General features: G+C 43.7%; 1 protein-coding gene across 1 annotated transcript in view; it reads left to right on the top strand.

The window, feature by feature from the left end:
• LOC126246219 (headcase protein-like) overlaps nt 1-24,534 on the top strand; it is a 758,320-nt gene that overhangs the window by 90,547 nt on the left and 643,239 nt on the right. The window lies entirely within an intron of this gene.

The following is a 24,534-nucleotide window of genomic DNA, read 5'->3' as shown; positions in this document are numbered from 1 at the left end:
CGCCCTGTGTAGGGTTTGAGGGATTTGGGAGCTATTTGCGTAGTTAATCGGATTGAAGCGGGGATGGCCGTGAGCGTAAATTAGCAGGTAGCAAGCCAGCCGGCTTTGCGCGGCTCGTCACGGCTGGCACGCCTGGCGTTGTCCGTCACAGTAAACGCGTTGCAGTGCTTCTGCTTCTGTCTTCTGCGTCCAACGTGACGTTCATTGCTCTTGGAACGTGACACGGCCAGTCTCTCACGCTCACATTCGCCCCGCTTCCTTTCTCGTACCTCTCTCTTTTTGACATATTCACAGCACGCTTTTCCTTCCTTCCTTTCTTTCTTTCTCCCCCCCCCCCCCCCCTCCTCGCCCCTCACCCGCGCCCTTCCCTTTCAGCTTTTAAGTGAGAACCAGTGGAGAACCAGACTGCTCTGCTGTGTTTATAATCAGAATTAATGTTAGGGCAGTCAAAAGCTTTTTTTTCCCCCACGGAACACATAAGTTAACGTGCGCCTGAAACAGCAAGCTGCTGAACGATGGAGATTGTTACCAAAATACAAAGTTCGTCAGCACAACCTGTCTGCTGTAGTCAGGCAGATTGAAATGAGTGGAAAATCATTTTCTACACCTACATCCACACTCCGCAAGCCACCTGGCGGTGTGTGGTGGAGGGTACCTTGAGTACCTCTATCGGTTCTCCCTTCTATTCCAGTCTCCTATTGTTCGTGGAAAGAAGGATTGTCGATATGCCTCTGTGTGGGCTCTAATCTCTCTGCTTTTATCATCGTGGTCTCTTCGCGAGATATACGTAGGAGGGAGCAATATACTGCTTGATTCCTCGGTGAAGGTATGTTCTCGAAACTTCAACAAAAGCTCGTACCGAGCTACAATGTCGTTATCTTGAAAATATTGTTATATCAGTTTATGGTTAAATGGCTCTAAGCACTATCGGGCTTAACATCTGAGGTCATCAGTCCCCTAGACTTAGAACTACTTAAACCTAATTAACCTAAGGACATCACACACATCCATGCCCGAAGCAGGATTCGAACCTGCGACCGTAGCAGTAGCGCGGTTCCAGACTGAAGCGCCTAGAACCGCTCAGCCACAGCGGCCGGCATATTAGTTTATGACTTTTATGATCTTAATATTTGGAAGATTTAGATTTGCACGTTTCAGATAATTTCTTTTGTTGTTGTTGTGGTCTTCAGTCCTGAGACTGGTTTGATGCAGCTCTCCATGCTACTCTATCCTGTGCAAGCTTCTTCAACTCCCAGTACTTACTGCAACCTACATCCTTTGAATCTGCTTAGTGTATTCATCTCTTGGTCTTCCTCTACGATTTTTACCCTCCACGCTGCCCTCCAGTGCTAAATTTGTGATCCCTTGATGCCTCAAAACATGTCCTATCAACCGGTCCCTTTCTTTTGTCACGTTGTGCCACAAACTCCTCTTCTCCCCAATTCTATTCAATACCTCCTCATTAGTTATGTGATCTACCCATCTAATCTTCAGCATTCTTCTGTAGCACCACATTTCGAAAGCTTCTATTCTCTTCTTGTCCGAACTATTTATCGTCCATCTTTCACTTCCATGCATGGCTACACTCCATACAAATACTTTCAGAAACGACTTCCTGACACTTAAATCTATACTCAATGTTAACAAATTTCTCTTCTTCAGAAACGCTTTCCTTGCCATTGCCAGTCTACATTTTATATCCTCTCTACTTCGACCATCATCAGTTATTTTACTCCCTAAATAGCAAAACCCCTTTACTACTTTAAGTGTCTCATTTCCTAATCTAATTCCCTCAGTATCACCCGATTTAATTTGACTACATTCCATTATCCTCGTTTTGCTTTTGTTGGTGTTCATCTTATATCCTCCTTTCAAGACACTGTCCATTCCGTTCAACTGCTCTTCCAAGTCCTTTGCTGTCTCTGACAGAATTACAATCTCATCGGCGAACTTCAAAGTTTTTATTTCTTCTCCATGGATTTTAATACCTACTCCGAATTTTTCTTTTGTTTCCTTTACTGCTTGCTCAATATACGGATTGAATAACATCGGGGAGAGGCTACAACCCTGTCTCACTTCCTTCCCAACCACTGCTTCCCTTTCATGCCCCTCGACTCTTATAACTGCCATCTGGTTTCTGTACAAATTGTAAATAGCCTTACGCTTCCTGTATTTTACCCCTGCCTCCTTTAGAATTTGAAAGAAAGTATTCCAGTTAACATTGTCAAAAGCTTTCTCTAAGTCTAAGTCTACAAATGCTAGAAACGTAGGTTTGCCTTTTCTTAATCTTTCTTCTAAGATAAGTCTCGTGTTCCAACATTTCTACGGAATCCAAACTGATCTTCCCCGAGGTCCGCTTCTACCAGTTTTTCCATTCGTCTGTAAAGAATTCGCGTTAGTATTTTGCAGCTGTGACTTATTAAACTGACAGTTCGGTAATTTTCACATCTGTCAACACCTTATTTCTTTGGGATTGGAATTATTATATTCTTCTTGAAGTCGAGGGTAAATGGCTCTGAGCACTATGGGACTCAACGGCTGAGGTCATTAGTCCCCTAGAACTTAGAACTAGTTAAACCTAACTAACCTAAGGACATCACAAACATCCATGCCCGAGGCAGGATTCGAACCTGCGACCGTAGCGGTCTTGCGGTTCCAGACTGCAGCGCCTTTAACCGCACGGCCACTTCGGCCGGCAAGTCGAGGGTATTTCGCCTGTCTCATACATCTTGCTCACCAGATGGGGAGTTTTGTCATGACTGTCTCTCCCAAGGCCGTCAGTATTTGTAATGGAATGTTGTCTACTCCCGGGGCCTTGTTTCGACTCGGGTCTTTCAATGCTCTGTCAAACTCTTCACGCAGTATCTTATCTCCCATTTCGTCTTCATCTACATCCTCTTCCATTTCCATAATATTGTCCTCAAGTACATCGCCCTTGTATAAACCCTCTATATACTCCTTCCACCTTTCCGCCTTCCCTTCTTTGCTTAGAACTGGGTTTCCATCTGAGCTCTTGATATTCATACAAGTGGTTATCTTCTCTCCAAAGGTCTCTTTAATTTTCGTGTAGGCAGTATCTATCTTACCCCTAGTGAGATAAACCTCTCCATCCTTACATTTGTCCTCTAGCCATGCCTGCTTAGCCATTTTGCACTTTCTGTCGATCTCATTTTTGAGACGTTTGTATTCCTTCTTGCCTGCTTCATTTACTGCATTTCTTTTAAGTTTTGAATTTATTTAATCATCATTGGAGATACTTCATGAACGATCGACAGTCCATGATACGAGTATACACGTGTGTAAAAATAAGGGGAGGAATTTTGAACATTTGTTCTCAGTTTCTGGCTTGAAAAGTGTAGGATATTCTTTCATTAATAGTACCAATACGAAATACTTGTTTGTGGACTGTTTTTTCCTTCTTTTGGTGTGAGATATCCGTTCTCAAAACTTAAACAAATATTTCTTTTACGCCCATACGCTGTACTATCCATTCTAATTCTTTAGTGATAGCTGCTGTCAGTCTTTGGAAGCTCTGGAGTGTGATACGTCGATTTAGAACAAGTCTGTCAAGCAACTGCCACGTGTATTCGATTGGACTGAGATCCGGATTCGTTGTTGTTCAGTTAAATGTCCAGCCTTAGCAACACATGTCTGGCAACGCAAGCTACATACTTCCTGGCATTATCGTGTATGAGACCGAGTTCAGAGCCAACACCTTGTGCACCCACCACATTGTCTAACAGCGTCTGATGGGTGAACTCGCTGTGGTAAGGTGCTCACTGACAACGGAAAATCAGTTACCGGCGTAGTCGTGAATCCGAAGACTGTTATAGCTCACCACACTTGTCTCGTCGTCGTCGTCTTCGTTTCCTCTGTATCCAGACTCAGGTCGGGACATTTATGGTACTTTTCGACTTTCCCTTGTCTTTTCACGATTCTCCTTCGATAACTGTTTTGTTCCAGTCCACATTACTTCTTCTTAAACTGATCTTCAACGAGTCAATCTATTGCTCTGGGTATCTCTCTCCCACTAAAGCATAGCGTCTATCATTCGCTCTGGTAGTTTTCCAGCTCCCATTCTCTTTACATGTTCAGACCATTTTAACGTAATCTTCGCAGTACTGTTATTCAACTTTTCTACTCCATTTGCCTTCGTAGCATTTTCATTTCTTACTCTGTCTGCCCTAGTTTCCCCGACATATTCCTTACAAGGGAACCCCCCCCCCATCGCACCCCTCTCAGATTTATTTATAAGTTGGCACAGTGGATAGGCCTTGAAAAACTAAACACAGATCAATCGAGAAAACAGGAAGAAGTTGTGTGGAACTATGAAAAAAATAAGCAAAATATACAAACTTGAGTAGTCCATGTGCAAGATAGGCAACTTCTTGAATAACATTATCTCCGGACGCCGTGGTCTCGTGGTTAGCGCGAGCGGCTGTGGAACGAGGGGTCCTTGGTTCAAGTCTTCCCTCAAGTGAAAAGTTTAATTTTTTATTTTCAGTTTTATTCGGAAAATAAAAACAAGCTGCATAATGTGCAGCATCACATTATAATACGAGCGATATGTTCTGTATTTTGCACCTGTGATATTGTAAAAAAACAAGAATCAAGGTAAAGACCAACATTACATTTTATGCAACGAAATTTTGTGCATTTTCCACAATTTTTACATCTCCTCTGAGATAGAATTTTGTCCACGTAGAGTTCAACACTGTCTTTGCGGATATTATTTGGTACACCTTTCCTGGATTTTGGCATGGGCCGTCGACGTTTATCCATTACTGGCGACGTCACTAGAAATAATGCAACACTTCGTCGGAACTCCAACTAACTTACGTTATTCACCTTTCTATCCAGCATCCACAAATTGACGAGGCTACTGTCAACGCAGAATCTAACAAGAGACCAATATCATTTCTTTGATGGCATTTTAGTTCTACACATACCTCTCAGTTTGTTGAATATGTCAGCACCCCTCCCCCCCCCCCTCCATCCATTTGTTGTAAGTGTGTACTAAGAGTTTCGTTCTACTTTACTCCATCTCTTGCAGGTCCCCATGGTAAGACAGTCACTGATTTGCAGATTTGTTCCTAACGTTACTTGACTGTTGTCATTCCACCTTAGCAGCGTAAGGTGTTCGTCTTCAGGAATACGATAAGATCCACGAGGTTCCTTTTTTAAGCCTTTCAGCTATGCTTCCTCAGTCCTGTCTCTCCGGATAGTACCAGTACAGTGTAATTCATGCTTGCTTAGTGATTCCAAGAGAGGCAGAGAGTTGAAATAGTTGTGAACAAAGACAACAGAATTAGGAGGAAGAAAACCTACACAGATTTTTTCTTTAATTGAAGTTCCCCATGTTTTTCCTCATCCTTTGTTATCAGCACCAGGGTAAGGACATTACTTAATGGAGATAATTGTTAGTATCTACCCATGTCTCACATTGCATTCTTCTAAACGGGACTGGATTTTAACTAGAAAGAATAAGAATTTCAAAATATTTTTACAGCTCATCAGTTTGAAGTTGAAATTCTAAATATTCTTTCTGAGCAGAATATGTCACTGTCTTTTTACAAATGTTGTTGTTGTTGTTGTTGTGGTCTTCAGTCCTGAGACTGGTTTGATGCAGCTCTCCATGCTACTCTATCCTGTGCAAGCTTCTTCATCTCCCAGTACCTACTGCAACCTACATCCTTCTGAATCTGCTTAGTGTATTCATCTCTTGGTCTCCCTCTACGATTTTTACCCTCCACGCTGCCCTCCAATGCTAAATTTGTGATCCCTTGATGCCTCAAAACATGTCCTACCAACCGATCCCTTCTTCTAGTCAAGTTGTGCCACAAACTTCTCTTCTCCCCAATCCTATTCAATACCTCCTCATTAGTTACGTGATCTACCCACCTTATCTTCAGCAAATGTACTCCATAAATATTTTAGTGAAAACTTTCGCCGGCCGGTGTAGCCGAGCAGTTCTATGCGCTTCAGTCTGGAACCGCGCGATCGCTACGGTCGCAGGTTCGAATCCTGCCTCGGGCATGCATGTGTGTCATGTCCTTAGGTTACTTAAGTTTAAGTAGTTATAAGTTCTGGGGGACTGATGACCTCAGATGTTAAGTCCCATAGTGCTCAGAGCCATTTGAACCATTTTGAAAAATTCTTGAATATATCTACAGGCATCTTATGAAACTGCTTCATTTTAGTCACAAGAAAAGGCTCTGATACACACTGAAGAGCGAAAGAAACTAGTATACCTGCCTAATATCGTGTAGGGCCCTCGCGAGCACTCAGAAGTGCCGCAAAACGACTTGGCACGCACTCGACTAATATCTGAAGTAGTGCTGGAGGGGACTGACACCATGAATCTTGCAGGGCTTTCCATAAATCCGTGAGACTATGAAGGGGTGGAGATCTCTTCCGAACAGTACGTTCCAAGGCATCCCATATATGCTCAATGATGTTCATGTCTGGGGTGTTTGTTGGCCAGCGGAAGTGTTTCAACTCAGAAGTGTGCTCCTGGAGCCACTGCGTAGCAATTCTGGACGTGTTGGGTGTCGCATTCTCCTGCTGGAATTGCCCAAGTCCGTTGGAATGAACAATGGCCATGAATGGATGCTGGTGATCAGACAGGGTGTTTATGTACGTGTCACCTGTCAGAGTGGTATCTAGACTTATCAGGCGCCCCATATCACTCCAACTGCACACGCCCCACACCGATACAGAGCCTCCACCAGCTTGAACAGTCCCTTGTTGTCATGCAGGGTCCATGGATTTATGATATTGTCTCCACCATACCCGTACACGTTCATCCGCTCGATACAATTTGAAACGAGACTCGTCCGACGAGGCAACATGTTTCCAGTCACCAACAGTCCAATGTCGGTGTCGACGAGCGCAGGCGAGGCGTAAAGCTTTATGTCGTGCAGTCATCAAGGGTACATGAGTGGGTCTTCGGCTCCGAAAGCCCATATCGATGGTGCCTCGTTGAATTTTTCGCACGCTGATACTTGTTGATGGCCGAGCACTGAAATCTGAAGCAATTTGCGGAAGGATTGTACTTCTGTCACATTGAACGATTCTGTTCAGTCGTCGTTGGTCCCGTTCTTGCAGGATCTTCTTCCGACTGCAGCGATGTCGGAGATTTGATGTTTTACCAGATTCCTGATATTCACGGTACACACGTGAAATGGTCGTACGGGAAAATCCCCACTTCATCGCTGCCTCGGAGATGCTGTGTCCCATCGCTCGTGGGCCGAATATAACACCACGTTCAAACTCAATTAAATCTTGATAACCTGCCATTGTAGCAGCAGTAACCAGTCTAACAAATGCGCCACACACATGTTGTCTTACGTAGGCATTGTCGACCGCAGCGCCGTATTCTGCCTGTTTACATATCTCTGTATTTGAATACGCATGCCAGTACCAGTTTCTTTGGTGCTTCAGTGTACTGCCAGTGAAATCTACTTGACTGCCAATATTCATGGTTCTCAGTTCCTTTGATGTCCACTCTTGTAATATTTTTTTTATATTTCAGTCATAGTTCTGGTGTATTCTCATCCATTGTTGCTTTCTCTCACAGGCTGTTTTCTTCTGAAGTGGCTCGTCCTTCTATTGCCTGCAAGAGAACTCCTTTACCAGTGTCACTGATACTAACGAGTTTTTCGTCGTCATTGGGAGCATGATCACAAGATTTTACAACCAGAAACTACACCATGCGTAATTATTATTGTGGTCTAATAGTAAAACCACAAGCCAAACATTTATATCAATACAAGCAGTTTCAGTATAGGATAAAATTTTTAGCTGTCGCACATTATGTTGCCGTTTCAGAGTAGATCTGAGAGAATGCTAACTGTGCAGTAACGGTGTTTTTTGTGTCACTGAAAACTACCACTCTTGTGAAGCGGCATCCACCAACTGTACACAAAAACAGTTGTAAGCAGCCTACGCCATTCCAGCTAGTGATAACGATACAAAATAAAAACACGTGTGCAACGTATGATATAATATACGGTGGGCCTTAATGTCCACCCCAAATCCGGTATCGTGTTCGTGACACTGCCTCCCCCATACATCGATAGTACAAAACGTGCTGCTCTTCTTTGAACGTTTTCGATGTACTCCATTAATCCTTTATAGTAAGCAGCGTTCGCTGAACGGCAGTTGACGAGACGCTGTTGGTAGCCCCTTGGTTTATCTGGGCCATGAGTTGGTCAACAGTCGCCCATACATGTCTCCTTAGCCGTCGTTCAGCCCTGTCATCTATGGCCACAATTGTCTTGGCACTATTTTGTGGGTAGCACCACTGTGCCATGCATGGTATACTCTAATCACGGCGGCACGCGAACAATTTACAAACTATGCCATTTCGGAAATGGTTCCCCACTCGGCCCGGAAGCCAGTGAACATAAGATAAATCGCTCCGTTTCCGCATTACTACAACGACTGCACTGTTTTCCGCGTGTCCCCCCCCCCCCCCCCACACACACACACACATGCTTTACGTAACCTTCACTGGTAGGACTGCCACCTGCAGTCTGTGAGTGGTTATTGCCCATTGACGTCGAACATCAGCTTTAGTCATCTTTAATAAAGTGGCTGGACCATGTAAATAATAATGGTAACACCACGTTTTCCTGTCTCAACCCTGCAACATTCTTAAATCAGTAATTTCTTCCGACTTGAATATGTACACAGCTAAAGCTTTTGTCGTACATTGCTCGCTAGTGTATGCCGTGCAAGCCTCTTCATCTCTGCATTACTACTGCAAGACACATCTATTTTAACCTGCAGGAGAATGGGTCACATGTTACCGTTCGTTACGGCTGCTTCAACTTCAGAGCTACGGAAAATTTTACCTTTAATTCTGCTGTGCTATCTCATGGTCGGACTTTTTCTGCAGTACCTGACAAATTGAGAAGATTGTGGACGTCGATACAATAACGAGGTACGAAACTCAGGAGTGTGGCTGAAACCTCGCGGCTGGCCCGGTGTGCTGACCCAGTAGCTGGAGGTCAGTCAACTCGGGCCGCGAGAGTGAGCGAGCAAGGGGGCGTTACGAAATGCTACGGCCGCGCTCGCAGCTGCGGAGCAAAACAAACAGCCGCGAGGAAAGCGCACGGCTGAGGCCGACTGGCTGGCGTGGCCTGCCGTACGCACTCTTGCGTAACCGAGACCGCGCTGCCGCCGTGCGGGGATAATCACTGCCGTCCTTAAACCCGTCTTGCAGCTAGCTGCCTTACACCCATTTCGGAAGCTTGCGGTTCGCACCGAACCTCTATTTTTAGCACCGCTGCCGAAATTTTAGCTTCTAGGCTGGCATCAGTTAGGCGCCCAGCTTCTCGGAAGATGCTTCCGTTTTTCCTATTCTTTCAGCACTACGACGCACCATAGAAAGCTAAAACTCCATGATATCCCAGATAAATCTGGTTTCAAATAGCAAGAAGGTGCATGGACAACAAATTCCCATCGCATATTTCGCCCCTTAGAAAGGACGAAGTTATTTAGTTTTATTTATTGCCTCGAAAAACTCAAGGTGCGTTTAACGTAGACCCTAAACCACGATACAACTCGGCTTTTTTGACACCTACAGATAATTTCCAATTAGAAGTGACAAAAAAATCATATCTACATCTATGTCTACATCCATACTCCGCAAGCCACCTGATGGCGTGTGGCGGAGGGTACCTTGAGTACCTCTACCGGTTCTCCCTTCTATTCCAGTCTCGTATTGTTCGTGGAAAGAAGGATTGTCGGTATGCTTCTGTGTGGGCTCTAATCTCTCTGATTTTATCCTCATGGTCTCTTCGCGAGATATACGTAGGGAGCAATATACTGCTTGACTCTTCGGTGAGGGTATGTTCTCGAAACTTTAACAAAAGTCCATACCGAGCTACTGAGCGTCTGTCCTGCAGAGTCTTCCACCGGAGTTTATCATCTCCGTAACGCTTTCGCGATTACTAAATGATCCTGTAACGAAGCGCGCTGCTCTCCGTTGGATCTTCTCTATCTCTTCTATCAACCCTATCTGGTACGGATCCCACACTGCTGAGCAGTATTCAAGCAGTGGGCGAACAAGCGTACTGTAACGTACTTCCTTTGTTTTCGGATTGCATTTCCTTAGGATTCTTCCAATGAATCTCAGTCTGACATCTGCTTTACCAACGATTAACTTTATATGATCATTCCATTTTAAATCACTCCTAATTCGTACTCCCAGATAATTTATGGAATTAACTGAGAATCGAAAACGTCCATTTTTCGATTCGTAGCGTGGCAGCGACCGAGCCGTACCCTGTTAAGGGTAATAGAATTAGAATTTGAGCTTAACTCTTCCGAATTACGTGCTCAGTGCTATCGTCTACGCCCACTATCAGAAGCACTATCTGTCCCTCTTCCGTAGATACTGCACACTGGTGATCCACGTCTCATAAAACCGTACTGTGGCGCCGGATTCTGATCTTCGTGTAGCCATCCAGATGTAGTTTTTTCGTTGTTTCCTAAATCGCTGAAAGTCTTTTGAAAGGACGGCGACAATTGCCCTCCTCGTCCCTGTCTAGTATGAGTTTGGACATCGTCTATAATGACCAGATGGTTTACTTTCCTTCCTCCTTCGGATGGTACTCTGCTAACGAAAAGCCTATCTGAACTAAGAAAACAAACAAAAGCACGGTTAAATCAAAGGTGAGCAATTTGAAAGTGTCGAACGGCACAATTGGACAAATGTCAAACGGCGGTTGCCTGCTCCGGCTTCGCTCAAGTTAATGTCGAAGCATTTAGTAGAAAGAAGCCTGAAACTAATAAAGACTCATAGACACTAGAACCGGCCAGCCGGGGTGGCTGCGTGGTTCTAGGCGCTACAGTCTGGAACTGCGCGACCGCTACGGTTCAAATCCTGCCTTGGGCATGGATGTGTGTGATGTCCTTAGGTTAGTTAGGTTTAAGTAGTTCCAAGTTCTAGGGAACTGATGACCTCAGAAGTTAAGTCCCATAGTGCTCAGAGCCATTTGAACACTAGAACTGCTTTAGACCTTAGTGACAAAATGTAAAGTTTTAGGGGGAAAAAAAGAGGACGTGCTAAATATAGAATTACTATCGGCAGCGTTATACCCACAATTTCGTAGATGAGGTTTGTTATAGAAAGCGATTTTGCAGACCCATACCGTCCTTATCAAGGACTCTACCCTCCACAACTTACCGTTATCAACAAATAAATGCATTGTCTGGGAATGATACTACGGTGTAGAGTAGAAATTTAAACTAGCCCGCATATTACAAGCGCTTCTGACACACCAACTTGTTTTCCACACACGATATTTTCACTTGGTCTTTCTTTGCAGGAATTTCCGCACGTAGCCAATGAACTCCACTGTTCAAACAGACAAGCTGTGGAGCGCCAGAGACGCAATTACGGAGACACCGCTGCTCGGTATCCGAGCGTTTCGCTTACGTGTTACATATGCTCGTATAGAATGCGGACTCGCTCATTTAGAGATGGATATGCAGCGACAGCATAAGAAATGTGTGGCGAGGGAGATCGATACTCAATTAAGTCGAGATGGCGTCAACCTGCGCGAAGGAGTGAACAATGGAGGCTCAGAGAGAGAACGATATTAAAACGAGGACGGTGAAATGCGAAAAGTCATTCGCAGATATAGCTTGAAAATGAGTGGTATAATGAGACCGAACGGAAGCAGAATTCTGCAGCGATGATATACACGACCTTTTATCGTGTTATAAGTAATTTTGCTGGCGCAGCGGAGGCAGTATATGTGGAGATTCTTTGCAGCTGAGGTTGATATGCCTAGCAGCCGAATCGCCGTTACGCATCTGTCGAATACATCTTTAGAAAATGTGTGTATTAATAGCTCCTGTTGCCATATATATATCTCTCCACTCGATCTTCATGAACTGCAAGTGTATAGTCTTTGTTACTAACTTTATGGGGACACGGTATATATTATTAGTCGGATGTGATTGACATGTTGCATTGAACAGGGTGTTCCATAGTTGATAGGGAAAACTAACATGGGTATAGTTAATCCATCAAATTTCGAGTCAGTGTTAAGTATTGGACGTGTGGCCTTTGTTGTCTCACAAATTGCAGTGGAGGAACATCACTAGATCAAGCGATGAAGATATTCTCCAGAATGTTTTGCAGAAGAGAAGCATGTATGCACAGTTTGTCGTGCACTCCTTGACTCTCGAACAAAAACGTCACGTGGACTCCTGCCGCGACTTGACTGAAATTCAGAACGCGGACAATTATTTTCTGGAAAAAAATCGGGACGGATGACGAACGTACTACACAACAACAAAGTGCAGAAATTCACATGAAGGATCAACCCTTTGACGACGTAACCGACGTTCAAGCAAGCGTGACACACGAGTTGATTAACATCCCAAAGAAGGACTTGCGTGAGTGTCACATGGTTGTATGAATGTTTAGTGCGTTGTACTCAAGTGGTGGGTTAGGGGGGGGGGGGAGATGTGTAGAATACCTGAAGCTTTCAAACTACTAACTTATACTTTCTCTACATTTTTGTGAAAGCAGTCTCTAAACTGTTTTGCCTGATGGTATTAGAAGGAAAAACTGTTCGCTAACCATGCGTCCGGAAGCTTCCGATTATCTGGTTTGCGGATTATCCATGCATTGTTCGGTGGTTTTTGAAAAACGGACTGGGCTGTGTTTACATGGAATGGACTGGGTCTTCTGGTCCAATTAAACCAATGATTCGCTCCAGATGTGCATGTTCGGCACCTTGTAGACCATTTGGAGCCATTCGTGGACTTCATGTTCCCAGACAACGATGTCATGCCACCGAGCCCCAATTTGAGCGAATGATTTGGCAACCTTGTTCGTCCGACATGAATCCCTTGGAACATTTATGAGACATAAACGAGTGGTCAGTTGGTGCATAGCATCTTGCACCGGCAACACTTTCGCAATCATGAGCGGCTATGGAGGCAGCATGGGTTGGTATTTCTGTGGAGCACTGCCAACAGTTTGAGTCCATGCCATGCGGCGTTGCTGCACTACGCCGGGCAAAATAAGGTCCGACACGATATTAGGAGGTATTTCATGACTTTTGTCACCTTCTTGTATTCTGGCAGCATCACGATTCTGAATGCGTGGAGGTGAAGCAGCACTTAACGCAGAATAGAGTTTTGTAGCTTTATGAACATTTCTCTGCTGGATATGCTCATTTATGAACAAAAAGGAATATTTCAATTTTCGTCTACTTTTAGTTTGATATGCGTACTCCGAATGTTTCTGCTGGCTGTCTGGTCCTTGCATGTCAATCGACAGTAATATTTGCGTCACTGTACGTGACTTCACTGTAGACGTGGATTTAGACGAGAGACGGTGCCGTGCAAGCAGTTGCTAGCTATGCGAGGGGGAAGGAGCTTCCTCATTTGGAGGATGTGGGATCGATCCCGGGACTCGTAGTTGCGCCTGGGTTTCCCCGTGACGTATATCCCCCTCGTGGGAGTCTACTTTGTAGCAATATTCATACAAAGAAGCGCTTCTGTTCTGCGTCAGTCTGCACGTCTCTGCACGGGTACTGCAGACAGTATCTATACTGCTTCGCTCATTATTACTCATCTTGTTGTTTCCTTCATTGTGATAGTTGGTTATCCACAGAATGTATATTATTAATATTTGCAGGCATTCTTCATCATCATCAGTTCAATGTTGTTTATTTTGGGTAAGAATGATGGCTGTTCGTCTTTTGCAACTGATTTTTTAAAAATTTTAATTTAATTCTTAAGCAACCATATATCACGTAACTGAGGCATCGTTAGTGATTTTTTATGCCTCCTATGCCTTTTATATTTATCCCTTGGCTCTTCTGTACGCACTTCTAGATTCAGCGTGTTTGGACTGCATTTCACAACAATACTGTTCATTGTGTTTGACCGTACTGTTTGATTAACATCTAGATCGGCCAAATCTACTAATGAAAATTATATTCAATTGTAAAAGATGAGTAATTGTTATTTTTAGTTTCAAGACAAACAGCAGTAATATACAAGCAGTAACTGATGGTGAATGTTTCCTTTAATCGGAATTTTTATCGCCTTATACTACGACATATTCATCAGTGAAACATTGTTACTGTCGAATTATAGCCCGGAAGCATTATTTGATAAAATTTAATGCCGACTAAGAAAGAGAATTAATTAGAGGGAAGGAAGGAAGATCAGTGTGTAACGCATCGTCGACAACGAGATCGTTAGAGATCGTGAGCATTCTCGAATTAATAAAGGTTGAGAAAGGAAATTGGCCGTGCTTTTTGAAAGGAATCAGCCGAGCATTTGCCTGGAGCGCTTTAGAGAAATCACGGGAAACCTGAACCTTGATGTCCGGACAGGGATTTGAACCGTCGCCTCCCGAATGCGAGTGCAGTAGGCCAACCACTGCGCCACCAGAATTACTCGGCACTCTTCTGAGTTCTACTAATTGTCGTTAGGGTGCAAGGAAAAGTGCGAACGGTGTACTTTGCGTACCTGTTCATCATGCGTTCCATAACTTCAATGTTTACATCCCTTTTAATGTGTAGCGAGCGGAAATACTTTTATAAGCAAGGCACCATTTTAGTTTTTCATCAAACAACTGTGATAACAATTTTCATTTGACAAATGTGAAGAGACTACAGTGATCCTCTGTTGTTTTACGCAAGCGCGATAAACGTTGAAGTCCAGGCTTTTAACTTATCATGTGTATTTACTTTTTGGTCACCAGGTTTTAAGCACGCTGTTAACAAGAGGAAGAAATGTTAAGGTCTGACCTCCCGTCGACCATGATGTCATTGATGTCGGAGCACAGGACTCGTTTAGAACACAAGAATGGCGGAGGAAATCGCTCGTGTCCTTTTCAAAGTACCTGTCCCGGCATTTGAAATAAACTATTTGACGAAATCACGGAAAACCGAAAACAGGACAGGGATTTGACCCCGCTCCTGTTGAATGTTAGTCCTTTGTCTTAAAAACTGAATTAACTTTGGTCGATTATTGTGTGTGTGTGTGTGTGTGTGTGTGCATATGCGTGCGTGCGTGTGTTCCTAACCTCTCCGGTGCTGAGAGGTGTCTCAGGTTTTTGTGGTTACACTACTTGGAAGGGCATTTCAACAGTGTTTTCTGTTTCGTACCTGTCATGCTTGAAATAAGTTTTTTCAAGTTCGCCTCCATCATTGTGATTCAGCGATTGCTTATTGTAGCAGGTTATTGGAAGTATAAAATGCATGAAACACTCTTCTTCATCCCCCCCCCCCATCAAAAAAAAAAATGGTTCAAATGGCTCTGAGCATTATGGGACTTAACATCTGTGGTCATCAGTCCCCTAGAACTTAGAACTACTTAAACCTAACTAACCTAAAGACATCACACACATCCATGCCCGAGGTAGGATTCGAACCTGCGACCGTAGCGGTCACGCGGTTCCAGACTGTAGCGCCTAGAACCGCACGGTCACACCGGACCGCTCTTCAGCCCCAACCAGCATTGGCAAGTTAGGATGTAAATCCTTTATAAGTGAATTGAAGTAAATATTGGCGAACGCGAGCTCCACATACAAAATTTCGGACATTGCTCAGGCATATTTTGTTATAAGGGACCCATGATCTCCGTTGGTTCGTTACAGAGTAATAACGTAATTATTATTTATTTGCTTTGTTATCCCATTTCTGTGAATATACCTTGACACCTGTACAAAAGTCTGTAATACATAAAACACAAAACCAGAGTATTGCAACAATGATGAGATGGAAAAGTGCGGTGATGCGGATGCCGTCGCTACTGAAACAGTTCAGCATTGGGTGTCTGTACAGCTCTTCCTTTGCATGCAGAGAACCCACATAAGAGGTGCCTGTCAGGCAACTCTTGATCAGTAAATCTATCCATACTTCTGCTTATCACTGCGAAAACACAGAATCATGCAGTAGTCACTGCAAGCTTGAGAGCGAAGAGTTAAGTGGGCATTACTGTTTGTGAGCAGCAAGTACCTTAGTGAATGGAACAAGTTTGTTCCAAACAAGACACAGCATTCCGTCAATATTTGCAGCGTTGTGCAGGTATTTTCACTGCAACACAGATGTGGGTAAGAAATCAAACCAAATGCAACCACTAATAATCAGCCACAGAAGACCAAGGGTCCATAATACAAAAATTCTGGAAATATCACTGAACAGCATCCGAAAATTTGTCGTTAGAATCTGGTTTACCCTGCATACCATTATTCTGCGATGAAGTTTCCGTATCGGGCTTCTAAGTGTATGAGGGATACTTTTCATACGTTTGGTCTTGCTTTTGGTATTCTGAATTTTTTTCTGTAGTAATGGATGGTAGATCATTCCACTACGATTGTGGGGGTCCCATGGTTCTAACAAGAACGATGTTGTTGTGACAACGGCTTTCTTTATTACGTATCGAGAAACCTGCTGCTTCGTTTGTCAAGTGAAAAAACGCAAAAGGGTGTGGGTCTGAAGCTGAAATGCTATTTATACGTGAATCAGAATAGCAAAATGATTGACAGTTAAGCTTGGAAGCAGGCGAAGTCTCCTGCGTTACCAACCCTGGCAAGATGAGTACAGCAGCTACAGCTGTGCCATTCAGTGGGCCACCGAGCGAGGTGGCGCAGTGGTTAGCACACTGGACTCGCATTCGGGAGGACGATGGTTCAATCCCGCGTCCGGCCATCCTGATTTAGGTTTTCCGTGATTTCCCTAAATCGCTCCAGGCAAATGCCGGGATGGTTCCTCTGAAAGGGCACGGCCGACTTCCTTTCCTGTCCTTCCCTAATCCGATGAGACCGATGACCTCGCTGTTTGGTCTCTTCCCCCAAAAACCAACCAACCATTCAGTGGGCCACTGAATCAGCTTACAAGTGTCTCGTTACCGCATGATAACAATATAAAAAGTCAAACCAAACTGCGCTACGCAAACAAATCACTTCAGATAAGTTAGCCGTAGCTTTCTATGGTCGCTGTCATGTAGATAACTAGCTGTCAGTCACTTGTCTATTCTGATCATGATGTAGTGTGGCCTGTCCCAGCTAGCTTGCAGCATACGCTTTCTACCTGTCGTGTGGCAGGATGGAAATGCATTGCCGCAGGGTTTCAGTTTGGCGAGATGGCTGGAAGAGTGTGGGGTGCGGCGCTGCAGGTGCGCCTGTGGCCTGGCGGGTGACGGCCGCGTGTGGTTTCCAGTCAGCCCACACACCACATGGCGACGTTGTAATATACAGCAACAGCCTTCAGCACCGGCCTGTCGGCGTTAATGTAGATACTTACTTTGGCCCACTTTATCAAACCACCCGACAATATACCGCTTGCAGAGCAGAAAAATTATCATACACTTGCGACGGATTTTTTACGTGCGTGCGTGCGATGCACCAATTACGACGGATTATACGTTGCTGCTGCAATGCAGTTTCTTTTATAATTTTTGTTCACCTACCTCTTTACAGCGGTAGATCTTCGCACGTAAACTCCTGACTGCAGCTACTTACGAGATCACAGAAAAGCAGTGTTGAGGAAACTGTAACCTCATAGCTACACGCCGGAGGCCGCTATAAGTAAAATTTGCTGAAAATTGTCTATGTACTTTAAAGAAATGATTCGGAAAGGGGATGTCACTCGTACTTTAAACATGAAGTTCAAATTTAAACCTTCAATAAATCTTTACTGCCGTTAAGCAAGATCATCAGCCCACATTTACGAAAATTACTAAAGTTTCTGCTCACAGTTATCACCATACCTAAAACAGCCAGAACTTTTACCTTCCCAAATTCCGAAACCAATTACTTGTAACACAGTCAATGATCGGCCAATTACTTCTGCACACGATATTCAGTGGTTGTCTTTAGTAAAAGTTTATGCTCGCCATAAAATACTCTGTAAGAATATACTCAGTACCGCCACGCTATATAATTCAAAGTTCACTCGCGATTTTCGTCGGAACGAAGTATCACAACACTCTAAAGTTTTCATAAACAGTTTCTGGTCATTACCAGATACCATTAACACTGGACCATAACGCGGAAGTCATCCCAAGACTTCATCTTACACATAATGCGAAAAGTCACATCCAGCATAACCGCCTCCAATCAAAGCTAGCTCGCGACTCCCCAGTCACTCTCCCACACTCAAAACTATATCCCCTCGCTAGGCGGCCAACCGTCTCGCTTCTCATTGGCTGTCAGCACTTACGACCAGTGAGAACTCACTTCTAGGGCGCGGCTCGCGCCAAAATCTAGCAAGCACCAACCACTTCTCTAGGCTCATTGACGTCATCAAATTAAGTAACACAAAACTCTCTAATTAAATAAACAAAACAAAATGAACTATAAGCTTTACTCTACATCTAGAAATTTATTATGTAGTCGCGAATGTTTTGGCTGTCTTATACATAAGCATACATACTTGGACATCCGACATTCACTAGTAGGGGAACCACTAGTGGATTCGTTCCCACGTTACAGAGTTGGAACACTTGCCAGTTCCTGTAGAGAATCACATGAATCCTTTTTAATAATGCCGAACGTCCCACATACTCTCACGCACGCATTCTCATTCACACGCACCCTAACACACAATACACATATTTACTTAGAATTCTTGAAATTTTTATTAGAGAAAAGTTACAGAGGTTTTCTAAAACTAAAAGCTTTCACAATTTATATATGAACACGGAAAGTGTTATCAGATCATCGTACATAGTCACTGAAGGTGAACTATTACATCACTGTATTTATTTAAATTCTTGACTGTCGGAAAATTAGGGTTTTTTTTTAAATTTTACTAACTTCCAAAATACAACTATTTTTGATCTCAGACTTTGACATATTGTTTGTTTTCACAACAGAAGGATGTACATCAAATATGACGTTCCTCAGGTTATTCCTTTATTAGTTATTAATATTTTTAGTTTCGTATAATGTAAGTGGCCTGCCAGCGCTACTCCACTGCTTTCACACGCGCTCTGCAACAGATGGTCGTGACGTCAGTCTGCAGGACACAACTCATCCGTTACTGACCTTCTAAGACTCTACCGGATTACATTGCAGCCCACATACATTCTGAAGTAAAACTTTTGATAGACAAATGGGCGATCGCGCACTAGTTGCGACGCCACACACTGTCAAGGGACATTTGTGCGGCAGTTTAATTGCACTGCACCCCAATTTGTAATTTCTTTTTAAGCCATTGACTTACCATGTAAATATACGTTGAATATATCTTCGCAAATATTCTTTTTAAGCCATTGACTTACCTTGTAAATATACGTTGAATATATCATCGCAGAACTCAAATTTTCTCCCAATAATAGAAAAAATAGTTCTGGTTCATACTGGAGCAGTATTTCTTTCTCTATGGATGTCGCTCGCGCGGTTCGTCCACGGCATGTAGATACCGACGGCAAGAGCTATTTCATATTCGTTGGCGCCCGGAACGCGTGCGATTCAATTCTATCCAGTCATCAAATGAACAAAGACAAGCTTACGGGATATCGAACCATGCTTTTGATTGAGTAGAATAGAGACTCCGCCCCCCCCCCCCCCCCCCCCCCCTCCTGCACGAACCATGGACCTTGCCTTTGTGGTACAAGAACAACCACATCGGAAGGAGAGGCAGACAAAGGGCACATCCTGAAGCATGAGTGAATCGTCAGTTTGGTAATGAGAGGAAGTGTGGTGGATAAATATTGTAGTAGACCAAGAGTTGAATATAGTAAGCAGGTCCAAATGGGTGTAGATTGCAGTAGTTGTCCAGGGATAGCCTTGCACAGGATAGAATAGTGTGGAGAGCTGCATCAGACCAGAGTAAGACAAGAAGAGGAGAGAGGCTTTTGAAATGTGGTGGTACAGAGAAATGCTGAAGATAGATAGATTCGAATAACTGATGAAAAGGTACTGAATCGAACCGGGAAAAAAGAAATCTGTGGCACAGCTTGACTTAAAGAACAGGTCGGTTAATAGGACGCATCCGGAAGTCCGTATTTGTATGTGTGTCCGTCCATACGACAACAGAGGCGTTTCTGGCGGACAGGCTTCAACGCCGGACGAAGTGGCCGAGCGGTTCTAGGCGCTACAGTCTGGAACCGCGCGACTGCTTCGGTCGCAGGTTCGAATCCTGCCTCGGGCGTGGATGTGTGTGATGTCCTTAGGTTAGATAGGTTTAAGTAGTTCTAAGTTCTAGGGGACTGATGACCTCAGAATTTAAGTCCCATAGTGCTCAGAGCCATGTGAACCATTTGAACAGGCTTCAACACGTCGTCCTTCTTAACCGGGCGAAACAACGGTCATTGTGGATGTATACCGGGGAAGCGTTACTAAGGCCGCAGCTGTGCGAGATCTATAAATCACACGTTGTCTGACATCGGAGGGCTCATGAAGCTGTTCGCAGTTGATACTATTGTGTATAGAGAAGTCGCAACAACAGAATGTTACCGCGAAATGCAGGAAGACGCAGCAGAGAAGATTGCGTCTACCATGAGGTCACGATACGTTTTCCAAAATTGTAAAACAAATTGATATGAGCGATTCTGGCCGATGGTTGTGTGAGTCTGTTCGATGTTTCTTGGAAACGCGAATAAAATGCGAATTTTATGATCAGTTCGGAAGCTTTGTCCCACCAGTGACCTACGATAGGCCGCTACCAGAAAATGAGCTTGTTATTTCGGGTACACTGTGTAGGTATCTCGTCAGGTCCAATGTGGTTTACTATATGAGCGATTTTAGTTGATCAATAAGCAGCTATAGGAATATGTAGATTTCTGGGCATAATGGGTCCCATTCCATGACACTTTGCGGAACACACTGGTAAGCACCGGCGTACACAACTGCCTATGCTGAGAATAAAACAAATCCTTTTACCTCGTTAAGCTCTTCTGTTTATTTCTCAGGTCTCTGTACATAGTTTAAAGAATGTTCATTTCAAAATTTATAAACAAAAGAAACTAAAGAATTATGAAACCTGCTGAACAGTGCAGACTTTCCTGTACAAGGCTTACGGATGTGTAATCCAAGTGCAAATCGTTTTTGCGTCTAGTGTTCACTGAATGAATGTTGCAGTTTTTTTGTAAGTGAATCAAAATTGCCAACAGTAAATCCCATACGACGTGTGAGGGAAAAGTAACGAGACCAATTTATTTAACTACGATTTTTTTTGTTCTTTTCAAACAACAATATTATACCCTGTCTAAGTAGTTCCATTTTGCAGCTATACACGGACGGAGTGGTTGTTCCCAGTCTTGGTAACTACGCTGAAAGGCTTCAATTGACAGGGCGTTTAACAAGTCTGCACTTTTCTTTTGAACGTGCTCCTCGATTCACAAAATAAGATCCTTCTAAGACTTCTTCAATTTCGAGAAAAGAAAACGCACAAAGGTTCAGATCATGTGAACAGGGTGGCTGCGGAACAACAGGAATGGCTTTTGAGTATAGAAAATTTCCTGATGGAAGTGGCCATGAGGCGTTGTCATGATGCAGTATCCACTTATCAGTAATGTCCGGTCTCACTCTATTCACCCTATTCGAGAGCCTTTCGAGGACATCTTTGTAAAAGATGTGGTTGGGAGTTCGTGCTGGAGGAACAAATTCTTTATGCACGATACCCCCTACTGTCAGAAATGAAACAGCGTTATTGTGATCTTTGATGTGTTCATTCTAACTTTTTTCTGTTGAGAAGATATCTTAGTGTGCCACTCACCACTTTGTCGCTGTGTCTCAAGATCGTACTAAGACTCTAGGATTTATCACTTGTGATCACATTCATGGTCATTGGCAATGCTCTCAAGAAGATCAAAGCATACGTTTCTTCGATTGTCCTTCTGCTCAGTTGTGTGGTTTTTCGGCACCTTTTTGGAACAAACTTGTTCAACTCCGGTCAGAATTTGGTGTACGGTGGAAGTGATTTGAACAGGATGCCCATCGTCCTTATTGTTGAACGCCGGTCTGATATTACGAGAGCACGCACACGTTCGACAATTTTGTCGGTTTTTGAAGTTCAAAGTTTCCCCGAGCGAGGTTCATCTTCAGCATGTTCTCGGCGTTCCAAAAATCATTTGTGCCAGCAAAAAAAATTGTGCTCTTGGTAAAACATGTTCCCCGTAGGCTCGTTTCAACATTTCAAGAGTCATAATCGCGAATTCTCCTTGTAACATAAAACTTGATGGCATAACGTTGCACTAAATTCCGCAGTTCCATTTTTAACACACAACAAAAACACAGCTTCACTGATGGCGCTTTCAGAAATCACGTGATGGTTGTACAGAACTGAAACTCGGATTGTGCATCTGTAAGGGATGAACACATCGGTCTACACAAGTAGAAGAACAAACCGTTGCCAGTTCGCTCGCAGTTGTCAGCCTCATTACTTTCCCCACACACCTCATATGTACAGGGATGCCAGAGTTAGAATGCTTAGACATCTAAGCAAAGGCGTACGCAAAGTTAGTGAACTGATACTCCGTATCTTTGCCTGCTTTGATTCTGAACATTAAACAAAGTGATCACGTCACATTATCGTGCTTGGCAATATATACCTTGTGGCAGAATGATGCTGGATATTTCGTTTTTCATTCCGGCTCAAGAGACATAGTGTGACCAGCGCATCTGAACTACTAGTAAGTGCAGAAATGTTCCTTAGATATAGCGGAGGTTAAAAATTCTTTCCTTTCTGTAATTTCCCCTTAAGTTAGCATTGATAATTCAGTCATACGACTGAAGTATTTAATTATTTGTTTCTGTTTCTACTACTGATAAAATTTTGATGAACTTTCTGGGTTATAGCGTTGTTTTCCTAAACACAGCTCTCCATTCGCCGATAGTCTATCAGTATTCTAGTTACGTCGTTTCGATTGGCCTTTGCGCCTCTCGTATAATTTTTCACATTCTCGTTTCGCTTATTCAGCTGAGTGTGATACGCCAATCAGTAGTACCGTAAATGGCAACATTGTAGATATATGTAAGTTCAGAAAGCGTAAAATATTTGAAGTATTTTTTCATGTTATGTTTTACAAATTGTGTGGTCGCAGGTTTAGGTATCCGACGACGTTGTGAGAGTAGTCTCTAAAAGTGATGTCGTTCTGTCGTTGAAATTTTGAAAACTACCGAAAAGGATACTGTTCCTGCGTAGTTGACATCTCCTGCCTCTACTGTTTTCTCGAAGAACAATTAAAAGTTCGAGCAGGAATAAGAATTCTAATTTACAAACATCAAGGGCAATAACGCTCGCATGCAATAAACACAAATAATGTCCAAAAACATCAGGAGTACAAATCGAACCTCGATAGATAGTTGATAGTAGTTACTCCATGCAAAGCTTAAATTGTAATCAAATGCAGCCCAAAAACAAATAGTAGAGCCACAGCCGATAAGGAGACGATACAAACATAACACATGTTACAACATAATCGTGTCGTAGTCTCCGACACCAAAGGAAGCAAACAAGCTGTGTAACAAGTAGAAGGCCTCCTCCCACAGTTTCATTACCGATGACTGAAACGTGAATGTGTTTCAATGTTCACAACTTACTGCCAGGCCAAAAAAGGTGAGGCACTAAGAAGACATGGTCGGATGTCAGTGTAAGTTTGTACAGGTACACACCGTCGGCTGTTGTATGTGATTAGAGCAGCAATTCTTCGTGACAGGTAGAACGGCCACCATAGGGTTTGTGAGGGACGTGAATAACGTCAGCCTTTTAAGTGTTCACTGTGAAGTACGCGGAAATGCCGTGCACTCGTGGCAGACGCCGTTATCAGCATCTGGCAGTGTTTGGAAAGAGGTGCTTCTTGGCCATCCGGTGGAATCGTGTATTATCCAGATTTGTGTGGCATCCGGTGGCCCAATGCTGCATTGCATGGGAACATGTGTGCGGGTATACTCGTCGTCTGGGTTCGGGTCGACCACAGGGGAGCGCCCGTTTTACATCAGCGCCTGTCATCCGAGAACAAGTCCGGACTCCCTGCAACATCCTGTGTCACCGCGCACCATTAGTCCGACTAGGGAAATACCGTCCCATTTCTATCCTGCCGTTAGCACAACATAAACAGCTGCGTTTGGAGTAGTGCCGCGAACGGGAAGCTGCTCAGTGGCGTCATAACCACTCACGGTTCTGCACTACCTCGGATGATCATCGTGTGCGAGTATGGGTGCGATCTGAGGAGAAGTCAAATTCTTGTAAAAGCACAGTGACATATGATTCGTGTCGCTTTGTACTCCTGTGACAAGAAAGAGCAACAGACCTGTACCCGATAGATGGTTGCACACTGCCAGTATCCAATATATCAAGGACCAGCTACAACAGTTGTGGGTCAGTTAGCCTCATGGAAAGGATAAAACGCCTTTATGACACCGTTCCCAACCAAATCGGTGCCTGTATCCAGGCCAGAGTGGGTACAACGTCATGCTGATAAGTAGGCTCATGTCCTAAGTTCTTTGTAAATTTGAATTTGTAATCAGGTAATCCCCTGCAATTTGCTTTATGAGGTTATTCCACTTTAGGTCGCTCTGGACGGTTTTTCCAGAATATC

Source organism: Schistocerca nitens, chromosome 1 (assembly GCF_023898315.1).
Source record: "Schistocerca nitens isolate TAMUIC-IGC-003100 chromosome 1, iqSchNite1.1, whole genome shotgun sequence".
In the NCBI taxonomy this organism is placed as follows: Eukaryota; Metazoa; Arthropoda; class Insecta; order Orthoptera; family Acrididae; genus Schistocerca; species Schistocerca nitens.
This window is presented reverse-complemented; position numbering and strand designations above follow the sequence as displayed.